We start from the raw sequence: 27,523 nt of genomic DNA, 5'->3' as shown, positions 1-27,523 counted from the left end.
CCTCCTCTGACTGGCCACACCCCCATCTATTCTCTGCCTCCCGAGTCCCAGCTGAATAGGAGGGATGGGGATTTTGCAATATCCTTCCCCTGGAGTGGGGAGGGAATGGGGATTTTGCAGCATCCTTTCCCTGGAGTGTGGAGGGAATGGGGATTTTGCAGCATCCTTCCCCTGCCATGCCCACAAAGCCATGCCCACAAAGCCATGCCACTCCCACAAAGCAATGCCAAGCCAAACCCACAGAACCAATAGTAAAAATATTTGAATCCCACCACTGCCTCAAGGGGAAAAAATAGTTCAGTTGCCTTTTCAAAAAGCATCTTTGGGACACCGATCCACTTGGATTCTAGACAAAGCTGTAATGCAACAAGAAGTAAGCAGAAAACTGTCCCCAAAGGCAGACCTCATTTTGTCAAGGCAAGAACACAGCTGAACTCCTGATCTGTTTGCATGGCGTATCTACAAGAGATTGTTATTTTTTTTCTTTACCAGGAGAACACCATTGGAAGAACCTGTTCAAAATCTGCTAGGCAGGCAGATGGAGGAGCAGCATGGGCTCTGCCCCTCACTGGGATCTGTGTTGTGCTTTGCTCTAAATTATGAATTATGCTCCTCCTGGCCAATTGATGAGTAGAAATAGTGATGGAATAAGGCCGCCGCTGTGCTAGATTTTCCAATATAAAGGAAATTTTACATCCCCCTCTGATAAAATAGAGTATAAGTAAAATCCAGCTGCCTGCAACTACAAGGCAAGGTTGTTAAAATCAAGAATTTTAGACCAGTTTGTTCTTTTTAGTGGTTTCAGAATTTTCTTAGGCTGGAAATCTAAATGTCTGCAAGTCACTTGACCTTTTCCCCATCTTTCGAGAGAGTTGATGAGAGCACCAAGAGGAGGATTTTATTTAATTAGTGCTTTAAAAAAAAGATAAACTAAGTAGACATTGTAACTCAGAGTAAATGCATGTGTGGCAGTAGTAAAACTGGAAATGGGAAAAAAGGAAGAAGAGATAAAAACTCAACTAAACAAATTTTTAAAAGGCAGAAGCAGAAACGAGGCACCCTTCTGTCCCTCTCAAACCATCTTGGAGAGGAAGGGGAAATCTATAAACAGCATCCAACATAATTCAAGACTTCATTTAGCTCTAAATTCTATTCTATTCTATTCTATCCTGCCCTGTCCTGTCCTACTCTACTCTACTCTACTCTACTCTACTCCTATTGTATTCTACTCTATTCCTTTTCTATTCCTTATTCTATTCTATTCTCTATTCTATTCTATACTAGTCTAGTCTATTTCCTATTCTGTTCTGTTCTATTCTATTCTATTTCCTATTCTATTCTTTCCCTATCCCTATCCCTAGCCCTACTCTACTCCTATTGTATTCTACTCTATTCCTATTCTACTCCTATTCCATTCCATATTCTATTCTATTCTTTCCCTATAGCAATAGCAATAGCAATAGCAATAGCAGTTAGACTTATATACTGCTTCATAGGGCTTTCAGCCCTCTCTAAGCGGTTTACAGAGTCAGCATACTGCCCCCAACAACAATCCGGGTCCTCATTTTACCTACCTCGGAAGGATGGAAGGCTGAGTCAACTCTGAGCCGGTGAGATTTGAACAGCCGAACTGCAGAACTGCAGTCAGCTGAAGTAGCCTGCAGTGCTGCATTTAACCACTGCACCACCTCGGCTCTCTCTCTCTCTATCCCTATCCCTAGCCCTACTCTACTCCTATTGTATTCTACTCTATTCCTATTCTACTCCTATTCCATTCCATATTCTATTCTATTATTTCCCTCTGCCTATCCCTACTCTACTCTACTCCTATTGTATTCTACTCTATTCCTTTTCCATTCCCTATTCTATTCTATTCTAAGATGGGTGGCCAATGAACTTTACAAATAAATGAATAAAAACAGAACTGGTGAACTAGGTCTGGTGAAGAAAACTTTTGGAGAGGAGAAAGTAGAGTTGGGCACTATGTCACTCAAGATGCTGTTGGCTCCCATCAGGGAAGACAAGACTGATCACGGGGCTCTTCCCGGGGCAGGAGGTGAAGTTCTCCACCATCCAACCTAACTCTCAGGTGACACTACCATTCATCAAAGGGCTGGGAGAAATAGTTCTATCAGTTCCCATGGCGGACTTTTTGACCTGAGCTACGCCCTTCTGACAGGCTCCATTACTATTATTGAAAGGCCACTCCAGATGCTCACATCCAGGGCATTTATATCTCTCGCTACATCCTTGGGAAGGAAAAGAGTGGGGGATAAAAGGAAGAGAGGAATTTGTTCCGAACTGACATTGAAAGCACTACTATTTAAAAAAAAAAACCATCTCCCTTTTTAACAGTACTTTGAAAAACAGACAGGAACCTCTCAAGGTGCATCAGGGGGAAAATGCATGCGGGCTTTTAAGCTACAGAGTGGCTGGACTCAGATAGTAAATTTTCTGGAATTCCAAGAATAATAATGATAAATACCCGGTGATTTATTTCAAGCTGGGAAACTGAGAAGTGATGGCAAAACAATGTTATGGTACTAAACAGTATAAATGGATCAAGAATGCCTCCTGTATAAATCACTATCCATGGAACTGTGCCAATGGGCCATAAGGTGAGACCTGACTCCTTTAGGTACTGTGCAAAGCTTTTTAGTGTCATAAATAACATCGTTACATTGATTTGGAGGGGAAAAAATGTATTTCTTCTAGGAGAACCCAGAGGGACCCCTTGATGGAATCATATTCAGGACCATCTGATCTGTTTTCTAGGATGCGTTCCTTTCCAGACTATTGTTCAACTGGTCCAAAGTGCCTTGCCAGGTCAAGTAAGCCTTGACCTTAAACCATTATGTACTATATCAAATTGAGTAACCTGAAATCATTTCCAGGTGCAACAATATCATCTTTCACCATTTGTTTTTCAACTTTCCCAGCATTAAAACCTTTTCCAGAACTGAGCCTTCACATAAAGACTAAACTAGGATAATGTCAGTTTGTTGCCGCACATACAATCGGACAATTCAGCAGGCTTTAAAATGGCTTTATATACATAACAACATATGAGACATGTATACAATACCAACAGTGGTTCTCCCAACGTGGTAGAGAGGAGAGATTGATTTCAGTTCCAGCAGCAGACTAGTTTCAGTTTCAGTTCTCAGAGCTGAGCCAGCTAAGCCACGCCCAGGTGCCTTGCTGTCTCAGATCCCATTGGCTGACCTTGTTACTAAGCCCTATTCATTGGCTGACCTTCTTACCATATCTCTGCCCATCATGAATTCTCTGACAGATAACTAAACTAGGCTAGTTTGAGTCTGATCCTTTGTGCCTGAAGAGAGAATTCTAGGTTGATTGAATCATGGTCAACACTAAATGATTCCGCTGAATTGAATGGTGATTTCTAATTACCAATTACTAAATTGACAGGAACAGTTCACACCCTGGAAGACAAGCTCAGGATCCAAAAAGATCTTGACAGACTTGAACAATGGGCCCTATCCAACAAAATGAGATTTAATGGGGAGAAAAGCAAGGTTTTACACCTGGGCTGGAAAAACCAAAAGTACAAGCACAGATTAGGTAAAACTGTAGCAGCAGATTGAGGTTTTGGTTTCACAATCTACTTATGAAAGACCAGGACTCAAGACCACGAAGGTGCGTGAGAAACAGGTTTATTGATGCATCGAGAGTTCAGCGTGTTCGCACACCAAAATCTGAACTGCCTGGGCTACGCCCTGGGCAGTGATTTTATACCTTTAATCAAACTTTGTCAATTAAGAGGCGTTACAATAGGCGTATTCTGCTTAGGTTTAGGTTAGGTTTAGGTTTTATTCAACTTGTATGCCGCCCTATTCCCGAGGGACTCAGAGCGGCTAACAAAACCAAGGGAGGGGGGGACAATACAAAAGGGAAGGCAACAGAAACAGACAACAATACAAAACAATTTAAAAGGTCTCAACAAGCACACCAATTCGAGTAGGGGATGGAACTCAGCAGCCCCAGGCCTGCTGGAACAGCCAGGTCTTAACAGCTTTACGGAAAGCCTGAAGGGTGGTGAGGGTCCGAATCTCCACGGGGAGATCGTTCCAGAGTCACTTGTCTGAAATAGTCTAGGTTCTCCTGCTTGAGCAGGGGGTTGGATTAGAAGACCCCCAAGGTCCCTTCCAGCTCTTTTCTGATTCTGATACAATAATATCCTGTATTGGTGTTCATTTGTGGTGTCGCATCAGACTAAGTAGTGTGGTTCCACAATGGCCTTCCAAAAAAGAATTAACGTATTAATGAGAAGTTTAAGACTAACAGAAGAGGACAAGACTTGCTTTCACTCCACTCTCTCTGGACCTCCGACTTTGTGGGTGGGTCACTCAAGAGGTATTTTCTGTTTGCAAGTCTTGGATTAGCCAATTCTACTTTTGAAAATACCCAAGTTTCATCTATCCTTGATAGACGATAATCAGCACCTTAAACTGTATTAGAAAACAAATCCATCTCCTGTAGCAGTACAATTAAGTTCCAGTAATACAGCTCAGCTATAAGCAGAAGTATTTTATACTAGCTCGCTAATCTTTAAGGACCTGTTAAAGGTTAAGAATTCCCCTATCCAGTCATGTCTAACTCATCATTTCTTAGCCAAGGGAGCCAGCATTGTCCGAAAACTCTTTCCATGGTCATTTGGCCTGCATGACTATATGCCAAGACCAGCGGTGGGATTCACTTACCTTCCCTACCATTTCACAAATGTGAGCATGCGTGCATGCACAGTGCTCAACTTGTAAAGCATTTCCATTTCCATGTCCGTTATCAAGTTGACTTTGGGGGAGAGAATTCCACCCAAACCTTTGGCTAGAGTTGGATCTCAGATTACTACAGCAGGCTTGTGAGGCGTGAAATTTTACAACCTGCTGCTGCAGCACCTCATTGGTGAATGTGATTTATGACACAGACTGAGGGGAGGGGAGAAACAGGGGTAAAGTTCAGCCATAATTTAACTGAGGTTAGATCTGACTCCACGCGAGTATTGCTGAAATGTTGTTCCTAATAAATGACTGAATTTCTTTTGAAACTTAGCTCAAGGCTTGTAAGTTAATTAGGGTGTCTTTCGGTAACCTGACACGTGTATTACATTGGGGTGGGTGGGCGGAGCCTCCCACAGCCGCTGCTACCAGTTCGCCCAAACCGGAGAAAACCGACTGAATATTACCTCTGGCCAAGACGCATCGAACACTGAAGTAGTATATATTTATCTATTCACATGCTTTCAAACTGCTAGGTGGGCAGGACCTGGGGCAGGAACAGGAACTCACCCTCTTGTGTGGCGCTTGGATTTCAAACCCAGGCTGTTAGCTGTCCAGCAGAGAAGCTCAGCATCTTTAATTGCTGAGCCGTTGGATCCCTTAGGGTTAGGGGAAGGCATGATTCCATTCTCCTTCAACTCTCTAATTTCTAAATTCAGCAGCTGACTCCCCATCTCACCTCTTCTCTCTCAATCAGACTAACCTATTTTACAAAATTGTTGCAGAGAAAACTGGAAGGAGGAAATGTGGTGCGACCATGAGGAAGAAGAACTCACATTTTCAAAATGGTCAGCCATATAAATTGTTTCAATCCATTAATTAAGTAGCAAACTAACCAAATATTTGTTAAATAAATATCCAGAGCTTCTCCCTACTCAACGCACCCCTGGCCACACTCTTTGCTTATCTCAAAATTACTCCCAAAGACACAATCATTTTGCATATTTTTGGTCAGTACAATTAAGCTTCCTTTTCGTCTCCAGCTCTCAATTTAAATATCATCTAATTTTCTAGGGTTCTGCACAAAATAATTGCTTGTTGCTTGGAATAATTAGGAAAACTACTGACTGTTGTCTGCCCACCCCACAAACCTAAATATGAAATAGCGGCTTTGTCTCTATATTCTATCATACATATTTTTAAAAGAAGCTTTAAAAATAGAAAGGAGAAATCTAATTATCTGAAACATACAGTATATGCCAACATTAAATGTACTGAAGTGCAGTGGCAGGTTACAAATCATACCTAATAAAACAGAAGAAGTAGGATAAATAGATTAAGTAAAATATAAGACATATTACAAACAGACTTTTACTGATCCAGGGAAGGAAGGAAGGAAGGAAGGAAGGAAGGAAGGAAGGAAGGAAGGAAGGAAAATGAAGGAGAGAGGGAGGATGGAAGGAAGGAAATTGAAGGAGAGAGGGAAGGAGGAAGGAAGGAAAGAAGGAAGGAAGGAAGGAAGGAAGGAAGGAAGGAAAATGAAGGAGGGAGGGGGGGAAGGTTTAACTAATTCAACATTCATTCTCCCAACAATTTCTGCTACATATGTTGTGTTATAATAGCAACCTTCATGAATTGGATGACCTTCCAAAGTTTTAGGATAAATGGGGGATCTGATAACTTGTACTCCAAAGTATCTGGAAAGCAGGAAGACTGTCTTAAAAAAACCTCTAGCAGAAGTTTGCATTCTTTAAAACCGTTCAACAATGCTTGTGCATTCAGGTGTACTGTTCCATGTTTTATTGTACTTGGCTCTATTTGTTTCATTAGCATCCCCTGATAATTTCCCACAGTTTTCCTCCTTGCATTTTTCTTTGCTATCCCGACAACTCACAGAACTTCTTCATCTCCAGATTAAATCTATCGTATCTCGAGTTTGTATAATCAGATCATTAAAATGCATGGCTAATGGGTATAAATCCAAACTCAACTTATTACCATGATCATGTGCGCCATAATTATTAAATAAACAAGAGTTGGAGAAATTCAGAAATGCACTGAATATGCTATCCCAGCAATATTTTCCTTCATTGGGTAGGGACTTTCACCCCATGTTTAAAGGTTTTAACAGTGCTACAGGATGGTGGAAGGCTCATTATAGAACACAATGGAAAGTCACAGCAGCTAAAAGGGCAAGAATTGTTAGCTAAATAATTTCAGAGGCCCCGTTATATTCCTAAACACAAATTATATAATCTATTTAGCTTTAGGCTAAGGCGCTGAGCTTGTCAATCAGAAAGGTTGGCAGTTCGAATCCCTAGCGCCACACAAATGAGTGAGCTCCCATTACTTGTCCCGGCTTCTGCCAACCTAGCAGTTCGAAAGCATGTGAAAATGCAAGTAGAAAAATAGGAACCACCTTTGATGTTAAGGTAAAAGCGTTCTGTCTGCCTTTCGCCATTTAGTCATGCTGGCTATGTGACCATGCAGACATCTTTGGACAGCACTGGCTCTGTGGCTTAGAAATGGAGATGAGCACCGCCCCCTAGAGTTGGGAATGACTAGCACATATGTGCAAGGGGAACCTTTACCTTTATAAGTCTTGATTATGCCACTATACTATTTCAATACCCATAAAATACTTAGGTTCCTAACATTCTATTATTTAGATGCCTTGGAGTATTGAATACAGAGAAGAAGAGAGGAAAAAGTAGATATTCTGTCAATATTAGTTATTGTTTAGGATATTAATGTTATGAGAATTATGATTATAGGACTTTTTCATTCAAAAGTAACTATAACATTGGAAGTGAGAGCAGGAAGAACATACATCGAGGTATTTGTTATGTAACTAAATTACTTGATATCAAAATCTCCATTGTATTGTTATTTGTGTGGGGGCGTCTGTTTGTACATGTTAACACAAGGGAAAAAAATAGATGAACAAAACAAGTTTAGCAAAATTGAGATGTGGGGAAAAAACAGGAAGCTCTAGAGTTTCAAACCTCCTCCTTTTTTTTACATTTAGTTGAATAAAGGAGGATATTTGTAGCTGAGGGTTGAAATAAGGGATTCTTGGTGCTCTCTGATTTTAGTTGTTTTCTTGCAGACATATCATTACCAACTACTGGTAGGTAACATCATCGGGATGTTAGCACAGATGATGTCACCCAGTTTGGATAATGAAACATTTACAACAAAACAACAAAGCTCAGAGAGCACCAAAGACTCTTCGTGGTTAGTTAGTTTTTCAGCCACAGTGCTTTTGAGGATCTCTTGAAAAGCTTAGAAGGACGCGGTAGCTCAGTGGCTAAGATGCTGAGCTTGTCTATCAGAACTGCGTAATGGAATGAGTTCCCGTTACTTGTCCCAGCTTCTTCCAAGCTAACAGTTTGAAAGCATGTAAAAAATGCAGAAAAATAGGAACCACCTTTGGTGGGAAGGTAACAGCGTTCCATGTGCCTTTTGCATTTAGTCACGCTGGCTACATGACCACAGAGACATCTTTGGACAGCGCTGGCTCTTCGGCTTTGAAACTGAGATGATCACCGCCCCCTTGACTCAGGAACGACTAGCACATATGTTCGAGGAGAACCTTTACCTTTTACCTTTACCTGAAGAGCTTAGGGCACCCGGCCTGAGCCTTAGAACACCAAGTGGTACACTTTCTTGTAGATCATTGAGGTTAGCCCTGGAATCACAGACGCATTTGCTATTAAGAGTAAAAAGTTGATTTTACCTTCCTTCATTTTTTACAAGCTCAGCCTCAAGACATGACAGACTCACTTAAGGAAAGAAACGTGCATACAGTTTTGTGGCACAGGTCGAGATGTTAATTAGGAGGAATATCTCAGAGGCCAACCTTTAAAAACCTGTTTCCCCAACCTGCCCTTCAAACATGGAACGATTATCAGCTATTTAAAAAATAAATAATGCAGTTTTTTTTCTCTCTCTCTCTCTCGTGAATCAAGCATGTCGGTCTTCTATTTGAGATGTGTAAATGTGTTGAGAAGAGTTCAAAGGTATCTGGGGCAGGAAAACTGATCATATCATTGCCAAGAATCACTTGATTGAAACGGGCAGCCATACTAATTGAAGAAAGAGGAAAGGATGAAGGGATGAAAAAAGGGAGGAAAAGAGGGAGAGGGAGAGAGAAAGAGAGAGAGAAAGAGAGAAAGAAAGAAAGAAAGAAAGAAAGAAAGAAAGAAAGAAAGAAAGAAAGAAAGAAAGAAAGCGAGGGGGAGGGAGGAAGGAAAGAAAGAAAGAGGAAAAAAGAAAGAGAGAAAGAGAGGGGGAGGGAGGGAAGGAAGGAAGGAAAGGAAAAAAGAAAGAGGGAGGGAAGGAGAGAAGGAAGAAAGGACAAAAAGAAAGAAAGAAAAGAAGGAAGGAAGAGAAGGAAAGAAAGAGGAAAAAGAGAAAGAAAGAGAGAGGAGGTAGGGAGGAGAAGGGAGGGAAAGAAAGAGAAAGAAGGAAAGAAAGAAAGAAAGAAACAAAGAAAGAGGGAAGGAAGGAAATAAGGAAAGAAAGAGGGAGGGAGGGAAGGAAGGAAGGAAGAAAGAGAAAGCAAGCAAGCAAGCAAGCAACCAAGAAAGAAAGAAAGATAGAAAGAAAGAAAGAAAGAAAGAAAGAAAGAAAGAAAGAAAGAAAGAAAGAAAGACTAGATGCCTTTGGATTTTGCTTGTTTTCCTCAGTGAGTCAAAAAAAAAAGGTTAAATTAAATATTTATTGTTCCAGGACCAAAAGCTGTTTCATCACTGTTGCATTTCTTTTTAAGAGGAGAAAAAGTCTTCACCAGACTTTACCTCAATTAGATTTGACGTTTCAGGTCTGCTTACATAGGAAAGTGAAGTGCAAGAAACTCTCCGATTAGACTCCAGCCGTAACAGCCTTTCCATTTTGGCGCATTGAAGCTCCCCCTTTGGGATTGCGCTCCAAATTTTCCAAGCGGCCAGCGGGGAGTTTGAGATGAAATTACATTTCACAAGGCATTTACAGGATAGCGCGATGGTTTTTATCTTGGATGGGGTGGGAGGGGCAGAGGGAGGAAGATCAGAAACGCGATTGAAATGAAAAATAAAGGCTTTTGTGCCCATCATCAGCAACGTTGTCCAGCTGGTAGGCTGCACCCTGGGATTTCATAAGTCCCTGCTTTTGATCCTTTTAAAATTGCTGGAACATCAACAAATCAAAGCCTTGTCATCTAAAGAGGACGAGATGAAGGACAAAGGAACAAAGGAGAGAAAATTAATTGATAGGAGTAAAAAATAAATAAATGCAAAACCAGAGCTAAGCCTTCTGCCTCTTTCCCTACCCGGAATCTAACAACAGCCACACAAAAAAAGCCTGTTTACTTGGAGCATTAAAAACTCAAAACCTCCACTCCTTCCTGAATCCATTAAAGGCTCCGGCTCAGGACTTCCCTGCAGAGCCATTCGAACACAAGGCAGCGTGTCAGATGCATGATGATTTGTGTTTTATGGAGCAGAGAATGAGGGTCATCTCCATCATTTCGTGAAAGGTAACATTTCTGTACAGCTTCGGTGCCTTTCAGCTCATCTCAAGTTACCCAGGGTTGGAACAGGAAGGCAATTATAGCTCTCTGTCAAAGTAAGGGTTTCAAACATACAAAAGTTCACAGATCGCTTTTCAAGCTATCTAGGTAGGTTGAGCAAGAGCTGCTAGTGGAGATTTTGAAGGCTGGTCAATAGGATGAGCTATTCAATAGAAAAGGCAGTAAGAAGGAGCAATTGTACTGAATCCTGAACATGGAACATTGCGCCATCCAAAGCACAGGGAAAAATATAGGATCACATTCCATGCTCAAGATTCAGTACAATTATTGTTCCCTTTTATTGCTTTTGATATGAAACCTTTGTGGCTCTCAGCACAAGAATCTTTTTGTATCTTTTTATTCTTGATGAGTGTATTTTATTCTCCTTATGTACACTGAGAGCATATGCACCAAAGACAAATTCCTTGTGTGTCCAATCACACTTGGCCAGTAAAGAAATTTATTCTATTCTATTCCCTATTCCTCATTCTATTCCATTCCTAATTCTATTCTATTCTATTCTAGGAAGCATTTTATAGACAATAAATGATACTGTAAGTAAATATAGATGGCTAACTTACTGTGTGGTATTAAACTATTCTCAAGGGGATTGTAAAATAAAATCAAGAGAAGATTAGACAACAGAAGAATATACTTGTTGTCAGTAGTTTTCTTACATACAATTATCGGAAAGATTCAAAGCAGATAAAGAATTTTTGGTTTTGAACAAATAGAATAGAAATAGGATTTGAAATAAAATTAGATACAAATGATGAAATGTCATTGCTAAAATGTATACATTTATGTTGAAGTATGGGAGAGAAGAAGAACAAGTGAAAGATAAAATGCTAAAAACTTTGGATACGGTGTACAAATGGATTAATGGGAAAATATGTGGTTGAAAGAATTGGAATTTACATTATCTTCTGGCCCTAAAGAAAATGGTTATAAAATAATGTATTATTGGTATTTGTCACTGAACTAAAGTGTATAAAAGTACTTCTAATTTATGCTGGAAATGTGAACACATGAAGGGACATGTTGTTGTGGCCTGCCAGTGGAGTTGGCAGCAGAGTCAGACAGTGAGGAGGTTGGGGAGGAACATGGGCCAGTCCTGGAGTCTGGGGAAGGCTCAGATGAGGTCTCTGTGTTCGAAGCAGAGAGGGGGCCAGGGCCGTCCGACAGTTATCAGCTGCCTTTGGAGTCAGACATCAGTAAGGCAGATGAACAGCTGGAGCCTGTTCCCAGTGTCTGCTTGCTTGGAGTTGCCAGGTGAAGGGAACAGCTGAAGAACAGGGGCCAGCTTGGGAGGAAGGCCACAGGTGGATGATGAATGGCCCCTCCCAGAGGAAATAAAAGAGGAGCAAAGGGAGAGTGGAGTTTTCAGGAGACAATTAGTTCACTTAATTGGTTTGTGACTCTATGAGACTCCTTGCCAAGTTTTGCAGATATTGGCCTGTGACTGTAAATCCTCCCTCGAAAGACTTTGCTGGATGTGAATGAACAGAATTCAGAGTACCTAAATTAATAAAAGGGGGTTTTGTCAGAACAAGGAGTTTGCTTCATGCTCTTGGGTAGCCTCAGTCAGAACAGGTGTGTGGTAGGCTTGTTAAAAAAAGCCAAAATCCTGGATATAAATAAATACACAGATTCAGAAGATTTTAAAGACTAATGTTCAGAGACATTCCTTTTGGGATTAATGGACAAACAGCTAGGGAAAAAAAGCCATGGAATTTTTGTATTAATATATGACCACTGTAGTGAAATAACTTAATGCTCAAAAGTGGAAAAGTACAACACTACCATCAATGGAGGAATGGTTGATGAAAATGACGGAAGTTGCAGAGAAGGCTAAATTGACTTACTTGATTAGAGAAAAGACCATATCTATGTTTAAGGCTGATTGAAACATCCTTATAGAAATTTTGTGTGAAACAGAAAGAAATGCACTTACGACTTCTGGTTTTGATGATTAGAAAAATGGTAGAGTAAAAAGCGAGCTTTTTTGTGATCATAGAGGAAGAGATAACTTTGCAATCATGCTTCTACTTAATGCAAAGGAAATCAGAAGTTTTATTTCTTTTTATTTTCTTCCTGCACTTTTGCCCTTTTTTTCTTCTCTCTCTCCTTTGTTTTCTTTATTCTGCACTAGCTTCTGTTCTCTTCAAAACTTTAAATAAAAAATTTATCTGAACTGTTCCTTTATTCCAATATAAAACTGTGCAAGTTTTCCCCCCTTAGAAGATCATAATCCCATTTGTTTTCATTAGTTAAGGCCTTGTCTGCTTCATTATCCATTCATGACATTCATATTAATTCCATTATCCTTGCATTATATTTACATTCTTTTTTTTACTCATTTCATAATCCTTGTCCTTTCTTTTATCATTTATCTTGCTGGTGGCACTATTTTTTTTAAAGATGATTGCAATATCTTGGTTTTTATCTTGATAAAAATATAACTTTTCTTGGTTAGATGGGTGGCCGTATACACTGGTGGTAGATAGATGTGATTGATATATACATATGATGAATGTATGATTGATTGATTGATTGATTGATTGATTGATTGATTGATTGATATATAGATAGATAGATGAGAGGGCGGGGGAGAGGGAGAGGGAGGGAGGGAGGGAGAAGAGAGAGGATGATAGGTAGGTAGGTAGGTAGGTAGGTAGGTAGGTAGGTAGGTAGGTAGGAAGGAAAGATGGGTCAAAGAAGAGAGTGGGGAGAATGGGTGAGCTTCAAATTTTTTAGCAAGGGGTTCTCTGTCTGGTTGCTGGGTGGGTGTGGCCATGGTGGGCATGGCCTAGTCACGGATACTGTAAAATCTCCATTCCCTCCCCACTCCAGGGGAAGGATACTGCAAAATCCCCATTCCCTCCCCACTCCAGGGGAAGGATACTGCAAAATCCCCATTCCCTCCTGATCTGCTGGGACTCGGGAGGCAGAGAATAAATGGGGGCAGGGCCAGTCAGAGGTGGTATTTACCAGTTCTCCAAACTATTCAAAATTCCTGCTACTGGCCCTCCAGAACTGGTCAGAACCTGCTGGATTCCACCTCTGGTTCTAGAGCAGGGTGTCAATGTTCTGAATGATGAACCCAACCAAAGCAAACATGGCTGATCCAATCTCTTAGCGTAAACCTTTATTGAGTTTTACATCATATGAATACATCATATCGGCAAAGATGATGGCAAAACCAGATATAATGATTTCCCACACAAAGCCCTATAGTTAAAGTTCAGGGCTTCCCTCCCCCCTATTAGATCAGGTCACATTGTCCAATGGAGACTTTTGGTATTATTCTGAGAAAGTCTTTTCCCGCTCTGGCAAACACCTGGGGAAATGTCCTTGGTTCCCATGCCCGGCATCTTGATGTCTGGAGCTTAAATTCTATCTCTCCCTTCCCTCTCCCCCCCCCCATAGTTCATTGGCAAGATGAGAAGTGATAATAGTTGCAACAGCAAAAGCACCTTTGAAGCTCGACACAGGGGTGTCTAACCTTGGCAAGTTTAAGATCTGTGGACTGGCTGGAGAATTCTGGGAAGTTGAAGTCCAAGGGTCTTAAAATTGCCAAGGTTGGACAAGCCTGTTCTAAAGGAAATTGCCTTCCAATATTCTCTGCCAGTTGACTGTTAGAAAGTCGCGCTGCAAAGATTTATAGCTAAATCACCAAGGACCAGGCTTACCAAGATGCACCTTTTGCTCATCGTGACTCAATAATATGCATATTATGCATACCATTTAGCTTGTTTCTCACAGCATTATGCTAATTAATTCAACATCAACATGTTTAACTTGCAAATACATTTCAGTGTGATAACAGCAGTGTTGTATTAACAGCTCTAAGAGATTTGCTGAGAGGGGAGAACTCATTTGTTACTGAAAATATAAGCAAGTCATGGGAAGTATAGTAAGACCATTATGGCATTCTCTGCCCCCCCCCAAAAAAAAAGTTGCATTAAAAAAAAGACATTAAAGTGCCTTTGAATGTTGAATGTTTGAATGTTGAATGTTTATTCCATTTGTATGCCGCCCTAATCCCGAGAGACTCGGGGCGGCTAACAACCAGGGGGGAAGGGGGGATACAAACAGTAAAACAAAAGACGGACAAATTAAAACACAGCAACAGTCGCAAAAAATTCAAGTGGGGCTGGAAATTCATCAGCCCCAGGCCTGCCGGAACAACCAGGTCTTGGTGGCTTTGCGGAAAGCCGGAAGGGTGGTGAGGGTCTGGATCTAAACGGGGAGATCGTTCCAGAGGGCTGGAGCAGCCACAGAGAAGGCCCTCCCCTGGGGAGTCGCCAGTCGACACTGGCTAGCCGATGGAATTCGGAGAATGCCTAATCTGTGGGATCTAATTGGTGGTAGGGAGGTAATTGGCAGGAGGCGGTCTCTCAAGTACCCAGGTCCAATACCATGCAGGGCTTTAAAAGTAATGACTAGCACCTTGAAGCGTGTCCGGAGCCCAATAGGCAGCCAGTGCAGCTCGCGGAGGATAGGTGTAATGTGAGTGTACCAGGGGTGGGTTTCTCGCCCCGTTCCAACCGGATCGGTTGGAACGAGGCCGGCGGCGTCCTCACGCACGCGGCGCGTGTGTGCACGCACGCGGCGCGCGCATGCGTATTAGCGTCTGTGCGATGCTCCAGCTGCTCCTGGAAGATCGCGCAGGCGTTCTGCGCATGCGTGGAAAGCGCGAAATTCAAAAAAACCGGGTAAGGAGCGGGCGCGGGTGTGCGGGCGCGCGCGGGCGCGGGGGGGGCTTCGCCGTTCCCGGAAGTTACTTACTTCCGGGTTCGGCAACCAACCGGATCGCAGGGACCGGTGCGAACCGGTTGAAACCCAGCCCTGGAGTGTACCGAGGTGCACCCACAATCGCTCGCACGGCTGCATTCTGGACAAGCTGAAGTCTCCGAATACTCTTCAAGGGCAGCCCCATGTAGAGCGTGTTACAGTAGTCCAGTTGAAGTAACATGGATGGCACTACGTTGTAAACTTTTGATTTAAAGATAACAGCATCAATAAAATCAATGTCAGGCTTGCAGCCATCTTTGGGTCTTTGGCCTGCCACACTTTCTATTATTCTGCTATGTGTTTTCTATTGTGGGAAAATGGGAGGGGGGATTGTAAGGAGTGAGATTCTATGCAGCCATAACAACATTCTTTCTAGAAAGCCAAGGTCATCCTTTGTCTCTGCACCTGACCGGAACTGGATGGGTGGACCATGGGATGGACTTGTGGTTGTGGGGGCAAGATCTTGAATTTTCAACTGGGTGGGGAAAACCGGGAAGCTTTCAGATTCGGGTTTTCCCAGATGTGCCAACATGGCCCTCTGAATAAATTGGAACTTTGAGCAATACTTTGTCTTGGACTCTGACTACTTTTGAATGCTATTTGGAACCCTGACATTGTAACTCATTCCAGCCTTTCCTAATACAGGTAGTCAGTGGTGAAATGTAAAAAAATTGCCACCAGGCAGGAGGTTGGACTAGAAGACCTCCAAGGTCCCTTCCAACTCTGCTATTGTATTGTATAGTTCCTCTCAACAAAGAGATGATGAGTTTTACAAGTCATTATGTTCATTAAATTGTGCTATTTTGAAACAGCAGGCATTTGGAGGTGAGATGGTTCACAAGTCACAAAATTAAAAATGGTTCAATAAACACATCTGGCTGATTCTTGTGCAACTCCTAATGCAGAATAATACAATAATACAATAGCAGAGTTGGAAGGGACCTTGGAGGTCTTCTAGTCCAACCCCCTGCCTAGGCAGGAAACCCTAAACCGTTTCAGACAAATGGCTATCCAAAATCTTCTTAAAGACTTGGTGTTGGGGCATTCACAACTTCTGGAGGCAAGCTGTTCCACTGATTAATTGTTCTAACTGTCAGGAAATTTCTCCTCAGTTCTAAATTGCTTCTCTCCTTGATTAGTTTCCACTCATTGCTTCTTGTTCTACCATCAGATGCCTTGGAGAATAGTTTGACTCCCTCTTCTTTGTGGCAACCCCTGAGATATTGGAACACTGCTATCATGCCTCCCCTAGTCCTTCTTTTCATTAAACTAGACATACCCAGTTCTTGCAAATGTTCTTCATATCCTTTAGCCTCTGGTCCCCTAATCATCTTTGTTGCTTTTCCCTGCACTCTTTCTAGAGGCTCAACATCTTTTCTACATTGTGGTGACCAAAACTGGATGCAGTATTCCAAGTGTGGCCTTACCAAGGCATTATAAAGTGGTATTAACACTTCACGTGATCTTGATTCTATCCCTCTGTTTATGCAGCCTAGAACTGTGTTGGCTTTTTTGGCAGCTGCTGCACACTGTTGGCTCATATTTAAATGGTTGTCCACTAGGACTCCAAGATCCCTCTCACAGTTACTACTATTGAGCAAGGTACCACCTATACTGTACCTGTACATTTCGTTTTTCTTGCCTAAATGTAGAACCTTACTCTTTTCACCATTGAATTCCATTTTATTAGATAGTGCCCAATGTTCAAGTTTGTCAAGATCCTTCTGTATCTTAAGTCTATCTTCTGGAGTGTTGGCTATTCCTGCCAGCTTGGTGTCATCTGCAAATTTGATGAGTTCCCCATTTATTCCCTCATCCAAATTATTGATGAAGATATTGAAGAGTATTGGGCCTAAAACAGAGCCTTGGGGTACTCCACTGCATACTTCCCTCCATGTAGATGCAGTTCCATTGGGGACTACACGTTGAGTGCAGTTGGTCATCCAGTTACGAATTCATCTGGTGGTGATGCTATCTAACCCACATTCTTCTACTTTATTTGGTAGTAGGTTATGGTCTACCTTATCAAATGCCTTACTGAAGTCCAAGTAAACTATATCAACGGCATTCCTCTAGTCAACTAATTTTATCACTTTGTCAAAGAAGGCAATAAGATTAGTCTGGCATGATTTGTTTTTGACAAACCCATGTTGGCTTTTGGCTATTACTTTGTTTACTTCTATGTGTGCACTAATTCGTTGCTTGATTATCTGTTCCAGAATCTTTCCTGGTATTGAGGTCAGGCTGATAGGTCTGTAGTTTCCTGGATCTATTTTTTCTCCTTTTTTGAAGATGGGAACATCAGCTCTTTTCCAGTCTTCTGGCAGCTCCCCGGTGCTCCAGGATCTCTGAAAGATATAGTTCAGTGGTTTTGAGATCTCGTCTGCCAGTTCCTTCAGAACCCTGGGATGTAATCCATCTGGTCCTGGTGATTTGAACTCGTCTAGGGTAGACAGGTGCTCACTTACCATTTTCTTCCCTATTTCAACTTGTGTTCCTAATCTGATTTTTGTGGTGCTGTTTTTGATAGGTTGGACTGTTTTATCCCTTTGTGTAAAGGCAGATGCAAAAAATGAGTTAAATAGTTCTGCTTTCTCCCTGTTGCTTGTCACTTTCTTGCCACTTTCTCCCAGCAATGGACCAATTGTTTCCTTAATTTTTTTCTTGTTTTAACATGTTGGAAGAAGCCTTTTTTTTTGTTATTTTTTACTTTTGTGGCAAGCCTTTCTTCATTGTGAGCCTTGTCTTTCCTCACTTTTGCTAGATCCTATTCAAGGTTCTCAGATGCTGATTGTTTGGGCTTTTTCCCACATATTTCAAGTCTGCGTGGGTGTGTATGGTTGTGAAGGGCTTCATTGTGACCTCTGAGGCAGGAGAACACACTGAACAAAGAAATCTGTTAGTTAATCAATCCTAAAGTGATTTATTTTCCCAGTGACAGATCCCAAGCAGACAGTGTGTATTTATCATTTGGACAAGACTTAATAAAGATAAATTTAAAGTGTGAAGCCTTGGAAGCACAGTCTTTGAAAACAGTCAGCTGCCAAAACATACTTCTGTGATAATTAGCCAGTATTCATCCATAATTTCAAGAGGTGCAGCTCAATAACGTAATTTAGAAATTGAATTCACTAGTAAAATGCAAGCCATTTCAATAGGCAAAGGGTTGGCAGAGGTCTCTGTGCTGAAGGAAAATATTTTACTCAAGATCAGGATTTCATAATTATAATCCTGATATCCACGACTCTTAGAATTTACAATCTAAATTTAGAGTGGCGATCACAAAGGAAAGGACAGAGGGGTGAATTTTTAATTTATTTTACTTTAAAGAAGGGGGCTGTCGGAAGTTGTTGGAGGCTGCACTGAATTTACAGATTGAATGGACGTGCTTGTTATCGCCCTAGACGCCCCCCCCCCCTCGGATCTATCTCTGCTCACTGTACTATCTGTCGCCATTTTATTATTTATGATTTATCATCTGCTGCTTTGCTGTCTATCGTCGTTGTAGCCCCCTCCGGACTTTGCTCCCTGCTCATTAAACTAGTAGGAGGAGTAGGACTGTGGCCAACTGGCGGGGAGAAATAGAGGATGGCGACTACAGGGATAAGGACTGAGCCCCGAGAATACCAGCATTTCTCCTTCCATCTCCAAGAGCGGTGCAAGTTAGCCTCGAACTCTGGTCCCCTACATTGGGGCCCTTATATATCCTTGGGAAAGAGACTCTCGAATATACAGCCCGCTAACTTCCACCAGTGGGACAAGACTATACGGATGTCGTTTATGAACTTTGGAGTCTTATATTTAATCTCGCTTGCCTACAGCCACCTGATATACTACGTACTTTTGATTTGGTGGCTTAGGACATTTCCTCAGGTCATAAGAAGGGAGAGGAGCAAACCATCGCTTCCTCCATTGTTCCCATATTATTATTATTATTATTATTATTATTATTACATACTATAACTGCGCAATTTTAAATAGAATGCTGAGTGTATGGGAGCTGGCTGGAATTGAATGAATGGCCCACTTTTAGTAATTGTTACCCTTGTATTTTATATGTTTTAAATTTTTACGTGGGAATTGTTAGAGTGGATAAATGAGTATGTTTGACTCGGAGGACCTGCTGGGGAAGGCGGGAGGAACCGGGGTGGTTGGGGGGACCATGGACATGGGAGTGGGTCGGAGCATAGCGGTCGTGACAGGGAGAGGCAGATACGGCGGGGACCTTAGGGCTGGCCATTACCGGGGAAGGAGGGTTCGCTACATTGCAGAGATCCCTCCTTCCGGCCCTAGGAGTCCCACTCCAAGACCAGATGGCGCGAGTAGTCAGGACCCTGGTCTCAGGCTGTTGTCGCTAAATGCCAGGTCTGTTGTTCACAAAGCTCCCCTCGTCCGGGACTTAATTGTTGACGAGAGGGCAGACCTGGCATGTATTACTGAAACCTGGCTGGGCACAGAAGGAGGAGTCCCCCTTGTAGAGATGTGCCCAGAGGGATTTCAGGTGCTTCATCAGCCGAGAGCCCAGGGAAGGGGTGGCGGTGTGGCTATTGTAATCCGGGAGTCTCTGTTACCTCGTAGGGTCCCTGCTCCGGAGCTTGTCGGGTGTGAGTCTCTGCTGATAAAGTTGGACCTCAAGGGTCAAGTGGGTTTGCTGCTAACGTACCTGCCTCCCAACTGCGTTGCAGCATCCCTCCCCTCGCTCCTCGAGTCAGTAGCCGAGCTGGCAGTTGAGTTCCCCAGGCTTATAGTTCTGGGGGATTTCAACTTGCCATCGCTCGGTGAACGCTCTGATGGGGCGCAGGAGTTCATGGCCTCCATGACGGCCATGGGCTTGACCCAAGTAATTCGGGGCCCAACCCATGCAGCGGGTCACATGCTCGACCTCGTATTCCTCTCGGAGCAGTGGATGTGTGATCTTGGTCTGAGGGGTAATGAGATCATACCCCTGTCGTGGTCAGACCATTGCCTACTGAGGCTTGACTTCCGGAGGCCAAACCCCCACCGTAGGGAGGAGGAACCGACCAGGTGGTTCCGCCCCAGGCGACTTATGGACCCTTTGAGGTTCCAGACGGAGCTTGGGGTTATTCCTGATACCCTCGCCCACAGTTCGGCGGAGACTCTGGCTGCCGCCTGGTACTCGGCGGCGTCGGAGTCTCTCGACCGGATTGCGCCACTACGGCCCCTCCGGGTCAGTGGATCCCGGAGAGCTCCCTGGTTTACCGAGGAACTCCGGGAGAAGAAACGCCGGAGGAGATGCCTAGAGCACCAGTGGAGGTCCGATAGGTCCGAGGTAAACCGAGCACTCTTAACTACCTGCACCAAGGACTATGTCCGAGCATTAAGAACTGCAAAAAGATCATATATTTCTTCCTTGGTTGCGTCCGCCGAGTCACGCCCAGCCGCCCTGTTCAGGATAACCCGCTCCCTCCTTAATAGGAGGGATGCGGGAGACCCCTTGCAGGGTAGGGCTGAGGATTATGCTCAATTCTTGGCGGACAAAGTAGCTCGGTTGCGATCGGACTTGGACTCCACCGCAGTAGATCCAGCTGAGACACAGGAGGATCATTTGCCACATCAGTTCTGGGTTGAGTTCCAGGAAGTTGCCTCTGGGGATGTGGACAAGGCCATCCGAGCTGTAAGTGCCTCCACTTGTATTCTGGACCCGTGTCCCTCCTGGCTGGTGGCTAACAGCAGGGAGGTGACACATGGCTGGATCCAGGCGGTTGTCACCGCCTCTCTTCGGGAGGGGCACTTCCCCGCCGTACTCAAAACGGCGGTGGTGAGACCCCTCCTAAAGAAACCATCGTTAGATCCAGCCATCTTAAACAACTTTCGTCCTGTCTCCAACCTTCCCTTTATCGGGAAGGTTGTTGAGAAAGTGGTGGCCTTTCAGCTTCGACGGGCCTTGGAGGAAGCTAGCTATCTTGACCCCTTCCAGTCCGGCTTCAGACCTGGTTACAGCACAGAAACCGCTTTGGTCGCATTGACCGATGATCTCTGGAGGGCCAGAGATGGAGGCTATGCGTCCATCCTGGTTCTCCTTGACCTCTCAGCGGCTTTCGATACCATCGACCATGGTATCCTTCTGCGACGACTGCGGGAGGTGGGAGTGGGAGGCACTGTTTTGCGGTGGTTCTCCTCTTACCTCTCGGACAGGTCGCAGTCGGTGTTAGTGGGGGGGCAGAGATCGTCCCTGAGGCCCCTAACATGTGGAGTACCTCAGGGTTCGGTCCTATCCCCCCTACTATTTAACATATACATGAAACCGCTGGGCGAGATCATTCGGAGGCACGGGATAAAATACCATCAATATGCGGACGATACACAATTGTATCTGTCCGCCCCGTGCCAACTCAATGAAGCGGTGGACGTGATGAACCGGGGTCTGGAGGCCGTTAAGGACTGGATGAGTGCTAACAAACTGGTGCTCAACCCGGATAAGACCGAGTGGCTGTTGTGTTTCCCCCCCAATAATTTGGCTAATACACCAACGCTTAGGCTGGGGGGTCAAATTTTATACCCCTCAGATAGGGTCCGCAACTTAGGAGTCCTCCTGGATCCACAGCTGACTTTTGACCACCAGCTGTCAGCTGTGACCAGGGGGGCATTTGCCCAGGTTCGCCTGGTCCGCCAGTTGCGGCCCTACCTAGATCGGGGGGCCCTCACAACAGTCACTCGAGCCCTTGTGATCTCTAGACTGGAATACTGCAATGGGCTCTACATGGGGTTGCCCCTGAAGTGCATCCGGCGACTACAGCTAGTCCAAAATGCAGCCGCGCGAGTGATAGTGGGCGCACCTCGGTTCGCCCACGTTACACCTGTCCTCCGCGAGCTGCACTGGCTGCCTGTTGGTCTCCGGGTGCGCTTCAGGATAATGATGACCATCTTTAAAGCACTCCATGGTAGTGGATCTAGGTACTTGAGAGACCGCCTTCTGCCGATTACCTCCCTAAATCGACCAATCAGATCGCACAGACTGGGCCTCCTCCGAATTCCATCTGCCAGTCAATGTCGACTGGCGACCACACGGAGGAGAGCCTTTTCTGTTGCTGCCCCGACCCTATGGAACGAGCTCCCCATGGAGATCCGCACCCTCACCACGACCCAGACCTTCCGCGCAGCCCTCAAGATCTGGCTCTCCCAGCAGGCCTGGGGATAGGCTTCCAATTACCCGCCCGAGTGTTTGATTGCTGAATGAAAGCTGTGTTTTATTATTTTTCTTTTGTTCACAAAGTGTTTGTTTTGACCTTGCACTTCCCCTCCCCTGTGGTTGTAAGCCGCCCTGAGTCCCCTCAGGGAAAAGGGCGGCATATAAATCCCAATAAACCTAAACCTAAACCTAAACCTAAGTCAAGCTATGTAACACAAATGCTGAAGAAGAGATCTCAACAATGAAGAAATGACGCAATAAGACATTTTTACACCAATGTATTGAACTTACATTCCCACCACAAAACAACACCATTAATTCAATATCTGGAAAAGATAACCCATGCCAAGTAAGTATCAGCATGGCTTTTACCAACAGAAGTTTCATTGTTAAAATTCATTGAGTAGGAGAAAAACCCTAGACCAGTGTTTCTCAACCTTGGCCACTTGAAGATGTCTGGACTTCAACTCCCAGAATTCCCCAGCCAGCATTCGCTGGCTGGGGAATTCTGGGAGTTGAAGTCCAGACATCTTCAAGTGGCCAAGGTTGAGAAACACTGCCCTAGACAAAAGCAATGTATCAAACATTATAGCACTTAGCACTTACATACCGCTTCACAGTGCTTTTACAGCCCTCTCTAAGCGGTTTACAGGATCAGCCTATTGCCTCCAACAATCTGGGTCCTCATTTTACCCACCTTAGAAGGATGGAAGGCTAAGTCAACCTTGAGCCAGTGAGATCCAAACTGCCAAATTGCAGGCAGCCAGCAGGCAGCAGAAGTAGCCTGCAGTACTGCACTCAAACCACTGCGTCACCATAGCTTGTTATAGGTTGGATTCAGGCTAAGCTACTTCCACTAGGCCCATGATGGCAAACCTATGGCACATGTGCCAGGGGTGGCACACACAGCCCACTCTGCTGGCACATGTGCCGTCACCTCAGGTCAGATCTCCGTGGCGTTTCTGTTTCCCTACAAATGATGAAACAGTAGCTCACAAAAGAAAAATATCTTACCTCTTGCCGCACTGCCGGTGTTGGGATGCCAGCCAGCCAGCTGGTCTTTGGGTTTCTGCTGCGCATGCACTCAGGTCTGTGCATGCATGCGCATGTTTGCAGGTCCACACATGCACACACATGTCTGCACATGTGCACAGTCACGCATGTCTGCACCTGAGGGCACACGGTCATGCATGTATGTGTTCGCACACGCACACGTGCACTTTTTAGTTTGGGCACTTGGTGTCTGAAAGTTTTGCCATCACACAACTAGGCCATTTCTGCATGCAAAGGCTGCCAATTTTGACCATACATCCTGTGATGTACAGTAGCTTTGATAGGGTTTTGCCAATGGAGCCAATACTTTCTCCAGGGAAAACATTGTAAAAATCATTTTATAGGGTTTTCTCTGGAGCTGGATACTTGTAAGCCTATACTAGAATAGATCAAACTTGCAAGAAGCATTGATGAATCGATTTGCAGGGGGAGGCTAAATTTAGTTTAAGGATAAGGAGTGTTGAGTTGATATCCACTCATGTGAGCCAAAGATGTAGTGATAAACCACATGAAAAATTCTCTGGTTCTTTTTTTGACATGGACAGATATTATGAATCCAAAATATCCACTTAATAAAAGTGACTTGTTGAAAGTAATGGGGGATTCTGTCCAACAAATTTTACCTAGACAGCAGCTTGTCAAGTTTCTGGAACGTGAAATGGAGATCTCTGATGGCTGCAATTAAGAAACAAGAAATTTCCGTCAGTTCTGAAGAACTGAAAAGCTTCTTGGAAGAGAAGCAAAGCATTTTCAAGAAAAAAAAATCTTAAAAGTCTAGTTGCCCTTTGAAAAGCACCTTTGGGACAACCATGACCTGAATGATTAAGAATCCCCATATCCTGTTTCCCTGAAAATAAAACCTCCCCAGATAATAAGCCCAATTGAGCTTTTGAGCACATATGCTAAAATCAGCCCTCCCCCCAAAATAACCCCTCCCAAAAAATATTTAAATGCATGCAAAGCCGGTTCCCACCATTTCCTCTGGTGCTTGCTTTTACAAAGCATGTAAAAATGCAAGTAGAAAAATAGGAACCACCTTTGGTGGAAAGGTAACAGCGTTCCATGCACCTTCGGTATTTAGTCATGCTGGCCACATGACCACAGAGACATCTTCGGACAGTGCTGGCTCTTCGGCTTTAAAATGGGGATGAGCACTGCCCCCTAGAGTCAGGAATGACTAGCACATACATGCGAGGGGAACCTTTACCTTTACCTTATTCTTTCAAACTTTGAAAGGGTTCAAATAATACCTGTTCTCCTTACAGCTGAGTCTGTCCTCAAGTGGCCTCGCTGTCAGATCCATCCAGAAAGCCTAATTCTGGGCTGGTTTTTTTTAATGCCAAGATAAACAAAAACAAATGCTTGTTAGCAATTTGGCAACCCCATTTCTCCAAAGCAATCCTTCTGTGCCTTGAATGTGTGCAAAGAAGGTTTTCTAATTAATTAACCCACATGTCTCTTTCTGCTTCCAGCACTATAGGTGACATCAAATTGTCTGTTTGCTTCATCTCGAGAAATTTCTTCCCTGGAATTTCCCAGAGGTCATATCAAGACCGATTTTCTCTTGTGCACCTTCCAAAAGTCCACTGCAACAAATCTGCAAGCGCCGATGGGAGACCAAATGGTTCTTCAGAGGTTAAGAGATCCTTCCAACTGACCAAGCATTGTGTCCAAATGGACTAATAGAAATGGAAGCTCAGGGGGTATTTTGAGAGCTCCAGCAGATGAAGTATCTGAAGAAGAGGGAAATTTTTCAAATAAGGGAATTATTATTTTTTAAAGGCCATCGTCCCTCTATCCAAAACAAAACAATTCAAAACCCCACACAGAGGCCAATATAAGAATGACAAGAACAGGCTCTCAACTGCAATCTGACATTGGTGTCATACAACATTTCTTGAATGAAAAACAGTGGCAAGGGAGGGCAAGAAGAGGTGGAATATCTTTATTTTAAAAAATCCCAAAGGACAATGTGTGTTGCAAAGCTAGTGTGGCATTAACAAATCAGAGATCAAGATCTCAAACACCTGCTTTTCATCATTCTGGGGATAAATCCACGATGAAAAGATATTGAAAAGAGAGGAAATTATTTATTTAGCAGAGTGAGGAAAAAATGTTCTTGTGTCTAGTTGTCCTGGTGTGCAGTGCTTTATAGTGTCATTTTCTTCAATTTTTACCCTCAAAACGATGCTATAAAGCACTGAACACCAAGACAACTAGACACAAGAACAGTTTTTTTCCTGTGTGCCATCACTCTGCTAAACAAATAATTCCCTCACCACTATCAAACTATTCACTAATGCTGCATTACTATTACTATTAGTCTTCTCATCGTTCCTATCACTCATCTTCTCCCACTTATGACTGCAGAACTGTAACTTGGTTGCTTGAATCCTTATGATTTATATTGATTGTTTCCTGATTGCTTATTTGTATCCTGTGACTATCAATAAGTGTTGTACCTTATGATTCTTGGTGAATGTATCTTGTCTTTTTATGTACACTGAGAGCATCTGCACCAAAGACAAAATTCCTTGTGTGTCCAATCACACTTGGCCAATAAAGAATTCTATTCTATTCTAAATGATTCTTCTATTTAGGGTGCTATCAGGTTTTAAGGGATGAGTTAACACAACCAGAATGGTCTCTTTTTTTTTGCTTTCCTGTTGTTCTTTTCAAATATCCCTGATGATACTTGTCAAGGAGAAAACTTTCTGGCTTAAGAAATCTATACTGAATATGAACATTTCAACTTGATAGCAACTCTACCCTTTTTTGAGAACTGCCTTCATGTCATTATTCCAGATAATAAAACCAGCATGTTAATCCTTTATTTGCAAGAAAATAATACCCTCCTTTATATCATACTAGCTGATAACCCAGCATTGCCCAGGTATTTATTCATCCCAATCCTGTATTGACAGGAGTGGTGATGTCAAATGGCAATGTAAGTGCGGAATAGGCTGCCCTCCCACCTTCCATGAAGATTGCCACAATTCCTGAAGAGGCGATAGCAAAAGCAACTTCTCCCTGAGCCCTGATTTCGGCGACAATAAAAATGTTTTTCCTGTGCCTCAAGAAATGTAATTTCTAATGTTGGATTGTCCCCCTTACCAGAGAGTCCCCTTGTGGAGTACTGTGAAGCCGTTACCACAGCAACTCCACTGTGCTGTACAGTAGAAGCCATTTTAAGGCACAACAGGCTGTATCTTAACAGAACACACACACACCCAAGGGGTTGTTAGGAGTGTCTGACCTCCACAGTATTTGTCTCCAGAGAGTAAATCATCTGTGTACCAAGTTTGGTTGAAATTCCTCGAGGCATTCCAGAATTATGCTGGAACATACACACACACACAAACACAAACAGCCATTTTTATACACATAGATTCATTACATTGGAACCTTAGAAATCAAGGTTATTGTCGTGTAGTTGAGCTCCACAAGATTCCAAATGACAATTGTCTCAATGGCCTTTTTCTGCTTTCTTGCGCTTAATTGTGACTTTTGAGCATGTCCTAATTCTAGTAGGGAGCAACTGAAGGGAGGGGACATTTTTGCTTTGTTCTTACCAACTTCACTGCCATCTAAGTGGGCAAGCTTCACATTTTACCAACTCTAACACAGAAACTCTTCTTTGGACCCTAAAGTAGAAGATCCAAAAGCTTTCATGAACGAGAAGAAGTGGGACTTCACCTTAGCCTGCTAAATGAGATTTGTATGGGTGAGCAGATACAATGGACAATACATTTATTTGCAAGGCAGATTATATATTGCTCAGAAATTAGAAAAGTAACAGATAAATGGAATGGAAAAGATCCAAAAATGGGCTGAATAAACAATCCGTTATAATTTAATTACTCAGGAAATAATAAGTCTTTAATTTTGCACAGTAAAGTGATGAGTTGATTTTCTTAATGGGTGTTGGATAGTATTAAAAATGCCTTAAGCAAAATGAGTTGGTAATTGGGTTGAATATGATCTCTTCTTTCTTTCTCCGATTAAATTACTCACAAAATTGAGATATTGCAAGTGCAAAATGAAAAGGGGCAATGTGAAGGAGAACTTTCCATGCTTCCCCATTTGTAAAATGGGTATTTGTGTTTCATGATTAGAGGGAAAACATTGTTAAAGGCCTCTTGGGATGAATTTAGGGGCCCGAACAGGAACATTGGAAAACATGGGTATTAAGGAAGAAAGGACCCCTCATATGATGCCAAGAAAATGCCTTAA

The sequence above is a fragment of the Thamnophis sirtalis genome, unplaced genomic scaffold (assembly GCF_051295495.1).
Source record: "Thamnophis sirtalis isolate CommonGarterSnake01/CBP01778 unplaced genomic scaffold, rThaSir2_p1.2 scaffold_13, whole genome shotgun sequence".
NCBI classification, from domain to species: Eukaryota; Metazoa; Chordata; class Lepidosauria; order Squamata; family Natricidae; genus Thamnophis; species Thamnophis sirtalis.
The sequence above is the reverse complement of the archived record's forward strand: the minus strand, read 5'-3'. Positions refer to the sequence as shown.